Here is a 7,240-nt window from a genome sequence, read left to right on the forward strand (position 1 = left end):
AGTATTACATGCTCACAAATTATTGTGCACACCTACACCTACACCTACACACACACACACACACACACACACACACACACACGCGTACATGTCTGGACTACACATCCCGACCGGCTGGACGGGTTGAGCGGTGATTTGTTCTTTTTGCTATATTCTGGCACTGACTCACTAGCAGCCAGGCTGACTAGGCCTGGTTGCTGTGGAGACAGGGTGGGACCCATCGCCCCAAGCCAGACCCAGCCTACAACCTGTGGGAGCAGGAATTATAGGATCTGGGAATTCTAAGATATTGGTATCCCAGCCAGGGCAGTAGTCTGGGAATCCCATGGATACAGGGATCCTGATTAGGAGCCTGGGAGCGGGAAGCCTGGGATATTAGGATTGAGGCCAAGGGTCTGGGAATCCCAGGATACAGGGTTCTGTGAATTTGGGAATCCACAGAGCTTGTCCAGGATCAGGGGTCTGGGAATCCTGAGATCCAGGTCTGAGACCTGGAAGAGGGAAGTCAACTCTCCCAGTGTGAAAATAGAGGGAGTGAGGGAGGGATTGAATACCAGGATGAAAGTTGGGGGGAAGGGTAAAGACAGGGAGAGAGAGGGAGAGAAAGAGATGGTGAGGGACAGGGTGAGGGAAAGTGAGGGAGGACAGAGGAGAAGAGGGGGATAATGAGAGAGGGATATTGAAAGGGAGAGAGGGAGCAAGAGGCTTGTAGACCTGGCCACTCCATCATGGGCACAACCCTCCTCACCATCGATAACATCTTCAAGAAGCAGTGCTCCAAGAAGTCAGCAAAGACTCTCACCATCAGGAACTTGCTCTCCTCTCATTACTAACATCAGGGAGGAGGTACAGGAGCCTGAAGACCCACACTAAATGATTCAAAAACAGCTTCTTCCTCTCTGCCATCAGATTTCTGGACGGTCCATGAACGCTACCTCACTACTGTATTCCTCTTTTGCACTGTTATTTATTTTGTAATTGATAGTAATTTTTATGCTGTCCAGAAACAACATATCAGTGATAATAAACCCGATTCTGATTCTGAAAGAGCAAGGGAGGAGGAAGGGGAAAGAGAGAGAGAGATGGAGGGAGAGAGGTTGGAAGAAAGTGGAGGAGGGAGAGAGACAGGGTGGGAAAGAGTGGGGAGAAAGGAAAAGAAAGGGGAAGGGTAAGGGGTTGGAAGGGGGAAGAGGGGAGGTGAAGAGAAATAGAAAGAGAGATGGTGCGGTGGGGAAAGAGGGAGGCACCAGAGGAGTTAGGTAGTGAGACAACCGGGGGAGGGAAGGAAATAGGGATGGAGGGAGAGAAGGAGTGAGGGAGGAGAGAGGGAAAGTGAGGAGGAGATGGAGAGAGGGAGTGATGAAGAGCAGACAGTGAGCGAGGGTGTCGGAGTGAAAGAAGGGGGAAAGGGGGAGTGTGAGAGAGAGGAGGTGGGGTTTGGGACTGAGAAGAGGAGGAGGTCTCTGTCAATGGAGAGCGGGAAAGATTCTGAAGGATCTGAGAGCCGTCTTGGACACATGACGTCAGGCACTGCAGGAGTGGGAAACATGGCACAGTGGAAAAAATTAACACAGGAGTGAGACAGGCAGCAGGGAGGGAGGGGGAGCAGGAGAGGGAGGCAGCAAGGGAGAGTGAGGAGGGGAGAGAGGGGATCGAGAGTGGGAGTTGGAATTGGTTTATTATTGTCACCTGTACTGAGATACAATGAAAAGCTTGTCTCCCACACTGTTCACACAGATCAGATCATTACACAGTGTGTTGAGGTAGAACAGTGCATTGAATGCAGAATAAAGTATCACAGTTACAGGAAAAGTGGTGTGCAGGTAAACAATATGGTGCAGCATCATAACGAGGTATATTATGAGGTAAAGAAACCAGTCCTGACAAAGGGTCTTGGTGAAAACATTAGCAATTTATCCCCCTCCATAGATGCTTACTGACTTGCTGAGTTCCTCTAGCATATAGTGTGTGATGTTCAATAGTCTGATCATAGCAGGGTAGAAGCAGTCCTTCAGCCTGGTGGAACGTGCTTTCAGGCTTTTGTATCTTCTGCCCGATGGGAGAGGGGAGGAGAGAGAATGGCAGGGTGGGAGGGGCCTTTGATGATGTTGGCTGTTTCACTGAGGCAGTGAGAAGTGTGGACAGAGTCCATGGAGGGGAGGCTGGTTTCCGTGATGTGTTGAGCTGTGTCCACAACTCCCTGCAGTTTCTTGTGGCCACGGGCAGAGCAGATGCTGTACCAACCTGTGATGTATCCAGAAAAATTGGTGAGGGTCATTGAGGATGTGTTGAATTTCTTCAGCCTCCTGAGGAAGTAGAGACCCTAGTGAGCTACCTTGCCCAACTCCCCTTAGATCCCATGAGATATGAGGTTCCAGACTAGCCTTCTGTGTGGGACCTTGTCAAGGGCCTGCTGAAGTCCACATAGACAATGTCTACCACCCCACCAACATCAGTCATCACCTTCATCCCCTCAGTACTAATCAATAGGCTTCAAAACCTGGGCCTCCATATTTCCCTTTACAACTGGATCTTTGACTTTTTCATTGGGAGACCACAGTCAACGTGGATCAGAAATAACACCTTCTCCGCACTGCCAGTCAATGCAGGAACACCTCAAGGATGTGTGCTTAGCTCACTGCTCTACTCTCTCCTTCATGGCTGTGGCTAGGCACAGTACAAACTCCAGTATAGGTTGGTAGACTCATGATTAGTAAAGACATCAAATGTTATGGGGAGAAGGCAGGAGAATGGGGTTGAGAAGGATAGTAAATCAACCATGAAAGCAGACAATGGGCTGAATGGTCTAATTCTGCTGCTATGGATTATTGTCGGTTCTGGTTTTATTGACTCTGGGAAGGGAACTTCAGGAGAACACGTACTAGTCTTCATCAAGGGGTCAGCAGTGGAAAGAGTGAGTAGTTTCAATTTCCTGGACTTCGACATCTCAGAGGATCTCTCCTGGGCCCAACATATTGATACAAACACAAAGAAGGCACACCAAAAGCTCTACTTCATTAGGAGTTTGGGAAGATTTGGTATATCGAGGAGCTTGCTAGACTCTAGCAAACTTCTACGGATGTACAGTAGAGAGCATTCTGACTGGGTGTGGAGTCTCCAGTGCAGAGGGTCACAAGAGACTGCAGAAGGTTGTAGACTCAGTCAGCTCCATCACAGGCACAAACCTCCCCAACATCGAGGACATCCTCAAGAACTGGTGCCTCACGAAGATGACATCCATCACCACCCAGGATATGCCCTCTTCTCATAATACCAACAGGGAAGAGATTCAGGATCCTGAAGACCCAAACACAACATTTTAGGAACAGCTTTTTCCTCTCTGCCATCAGATTTCTGAATGGCCCATGAACCCATAAACACTACATCACTGTTTTGCTCCCTTTTTGCACTGCTTTAGTGATATACACTCAGAGGCCACTTTATTAGGTGCCCCTGTACACCTGCTCATCAATACAAGTATCTAACCAGCCAATCATGTGGCAGCAACTCAAAGCGTAAAAACATGCAGTTGTAGTCAAGATGTTCAGTTGTCATTCAGACCAAACTTCAGAATGGGGGAAAAATGTGATCTAAGTGACTTTGACTGTGGAATGATTGTTGGTGCCAAGATGGGGTGGTTTGGGTATCTCAGAAACAGCTGATCTCCTGGGATTTTCACCCAGTCTCTAGAGTTTACAGAGAATGGTTTGAAAAATGGAAAAAAAAACATCCAGTGAGCAAGTGGTGGTTCTGAGACTGTTAATGAGAGGTCAGTGGAGAATGGTCAGACTGGTTTGAACTGACAGGAAGGTGACAGTAACGTAAATCATCTCACATTAAAACAGTGGTGTGCAGAAGAGCATCTCTGAATGCACAACACGTTGAACCTTGAGTTGGATGGGCTACAGCAGCAGAAGACCATGAACGTACACTCCGTGGCCACTTTATTCGATACAGGAGTGTACTGAGTGTATCTCGTATTGTAATTTATAGTAAATTTTATGTATTGCAATGAACTGCTGCCACAAAACAACACATTTCACAACATATGTTGGTGATAATAAACCCGATTCTGCTTCTCATTCAATCCTCTTGGCTGCCATTTCAAACAACTCAGTCAAGTTCATGAAACACAAACTTCCATGCACAAGGCCGTGCTGACTGATCCCAGTCAGTCCCTGCCTTTCCATCTGATCACTGTCCTGGAGTTTTCTCCCTTGTACTGGTTTGTACTGAACCTGCTTTGCGCTGTCCTGGCGTAGGTCCGAACAGCTCCATACTGGACAGGGTTCTGTCCTTTTCTTGGTCTATCCAGGCCTAGATTGATGCAATACAAATAGAACATAGAACACAATGTTGTGCTGACCTTTTTAATCAATCTAACCCTTCTCTCCTATAATGCCCTCCATTTATCTTTCATCCATGTGCCTATCTAAGAGTCTCTTAAATGTCCCTGATGTATCTGCCTCCATGCAACAACCATTCTCTGTGTAAAAAACATATCCTTGGCATTCTCCCTATACTTTTCTCCATCATCTTAAAATTATGCCCTATTGCATAAGACATTTCTGCCCTGGGAACAGGGCACTGGCTGTCCACTCTCTGCCTCTTTTATCATCTTATACACCTGTATCAAATCACCTCTCATCCTCCTTCACTGAAAAGAGAAAAGCTCAAGTAAATAAAAGAATTTTAACTGGTTGCATCATGGTCTGGAACAGCAATTGGAATGTGCTGGAACATATGAAGCTGCAGAGAGTAGTGGACTCTGCCCAATACATCACGGGCACTTCCCTCCCTCCCTATCATCGGTAGCGTCCATCATCAGAGATCCCCACCATCCGGGCTATCCCATCTTCTCACAGCCCCCATCAGGCAGGAGGTACAGAAGCCTGAAGTCCCACACCACCAGGTTCAGGAACAGCTACTTCCCTTCAACCATTCGGTACCTGAACCAACCGGCACAACCCTGATCACCACCTCAGTACAGCAACACCGTGACCACTCTGCACTATGATGGACTTCGTTTGTTCTAATTGAGTAAAACCTGGCATGATCAGAATCAGATTATGTTGATTGATTTTATTTTAATTTCTTTTGAAATAAATTTATCTTCATACTTTTCCTTGTGAATGTTGTGTCTCTGATACTCTGTGCCTGTGATGCTGCTGTAGGTTTTCACTGCACCTGTACACGCAGGGACTTGTACAGGTGACAAAAAACTTCACTTTGTCCTTGTAGCATGGTAATGAACACAAGACAACAGAATGGTGCAAAGACTGTAATGCAAATGTAGTAGTGCAAGAAGAAATGGTTAAATGACAACAACCAAATAAGCAAATTAAATTTTGGAATTGGAATTGGTTTATTATTGTCACATGTACTGAGATACAGTGAAATGCTTGTCTTGCACACTGTCCATTCAGATCAGATCATCGCACAGTGCATTGAGGTAGAACAAGGTAAAACAACAACAGAATGCAGAATAAAGTGTCACAGTCACAGAGAAAATGCAATGTAGATAGACAATAAGGTGCGAGGGCCATGATGAGGTAGATTGTGAGGTCAGGAGTCCATCTATTCGTACTAGGGAACCACTCCAGAGTCTGATAACAGGAGAGAAGCTGCCTTAGAGCCTGGTGGAACGTGCTTTCAGGCTTTTGTATCTTCTGCCTGAAGGGAGAGGGAGAGGAGAGAACGTCTGTGGTGGGAGGGGTCTTTGATTACACAGACTGCTTCACTGAGACAGTGAGAAATGTAGACAGAGTCCATGGGGGAGGGGGGGTTTCCCAATGTGCTGAGCCGTGTCCTCGACTCTCCGCACTTTCTTGTGGTCATGGGCAGAGCAGTTGTCATACCAAGCTATGTTATATCCAGATAGGATGTTTTCTGTGGTGCATCTGTAATAATTGGTGAGGGTCAATGGGGACATGCTGAATTTCTTAAGCCTCCTGAGGAAGTAGAGGCACTGGTGAGGTTTCTTGGCCCTGACTTCGAAGTGGTTGGACCAGGACAGGCTATTGGTGATGTACACTCCTAGGAACTTGAAGCCTTCAATCCTCTTGACCTCAGGACCACTGGTGTACACAGAAACATGTGCGCTGCCCCCCACCCAACCCTTTCTGAAGTCAATGACCAGCTCCAGCTCTCTTGTTCAGCTGACACTGATGTAGCCAGTGTTGTGGATGACAAGAAGTTGGGAGTGGTTGTTGTTAGTGATCACGGGGGGAGGGGGTGATGGTCTTGATTCGTTAATCAGTTAGGGAGGTGGGCCAAGGGGTGACAAATGCATCTCAATACAGGTAAATGTGAGATGATGCATTTTGGAAAGTGAACCCAGCACAGGATTTGTTCGATGAACGGTGGGACACTCGGGAGTGTGATGGGACAGAGGGAGCGAGGGGTACAAGTGGTGTCACAGGGGGGTGAAGGTGTCTGGCACGCTGGCCTTCATCAGTCAGGACACTGAGTACAGGGGTTGGCACTTCATGTTGCAGTTGTACAAGTCGATGGTGGGACCGCACTGGGAGCACTGTGTACAGTTCCGGTCACCCTGTTGTAGGAAAGACATGGTTAAACTGGAAAGGGTGAGAGGAGAGGCACAAGGACGTGGCCGGGACTAGAAGGTCTGAGTTACAGGGAGAGGTTGGCCAGGCTCGGTCTTCATTCTGTGGAATGTGGGAGAATGAGGGGTGACCTTATAGAAATGGTTAAAATTGTGAGAAGCATAGAAAAGGTGGGCAGTAACAGTCTTCTCCCCAGGGTAGGAGAGTACAAAACTAGGAGCCGTAGCTTGAAGATGAGAGAGGGAAGATTTAAAAGGGACCTGAGGGGTAATTTTTCCATATAGAGTGGTGAGTCTATGGAGGGAGCTGCCAGAGGAAGTGGTTGAGGCAGGTACAATAGTGTCATTTCAGAAGCACTTGGAGATGGAGGAGGGAAGGAGAAGGAAAGGGAGAGGAGAAAGAGGGGTGAGAGGGAGGGGGAAGGTGACAGGAGGGGAAGGTGGAGGAGACAGAGGGAGAGAAGAAGGGGGAAAGGAGAGGGATTCATAACCCACTGGCTGAAGAAATACTCCTCATTATAGTTCCAAAAGAATACCCCTTCATACTGAGTCTGTGCCCTCGGATCCTGGACTCTCTCACTAATGGAAACGACTTCTTCACAACCGCTCTCTCCAGTATTTGAGAGGCTTCAATGAGATTTCCCGACCTTCCTCGTCCTTCTGAACTCCCAGAGA

Source organism: Hypanus sabinus, chromosome X1 (assembly GCF_030144855.1).
Source record: "Hypanus sabinus isolate sHypSab1 chromosome X1, sHypSab1.hap1, whole genome shotgun sequence".
NCBI classification, from domain to species: Eukaryota; Metazoa; Chordata; class Chondrichthyes; order Myliobatiformes; family Dasyatidae; genus Hypanus; species Hypanus sabinus.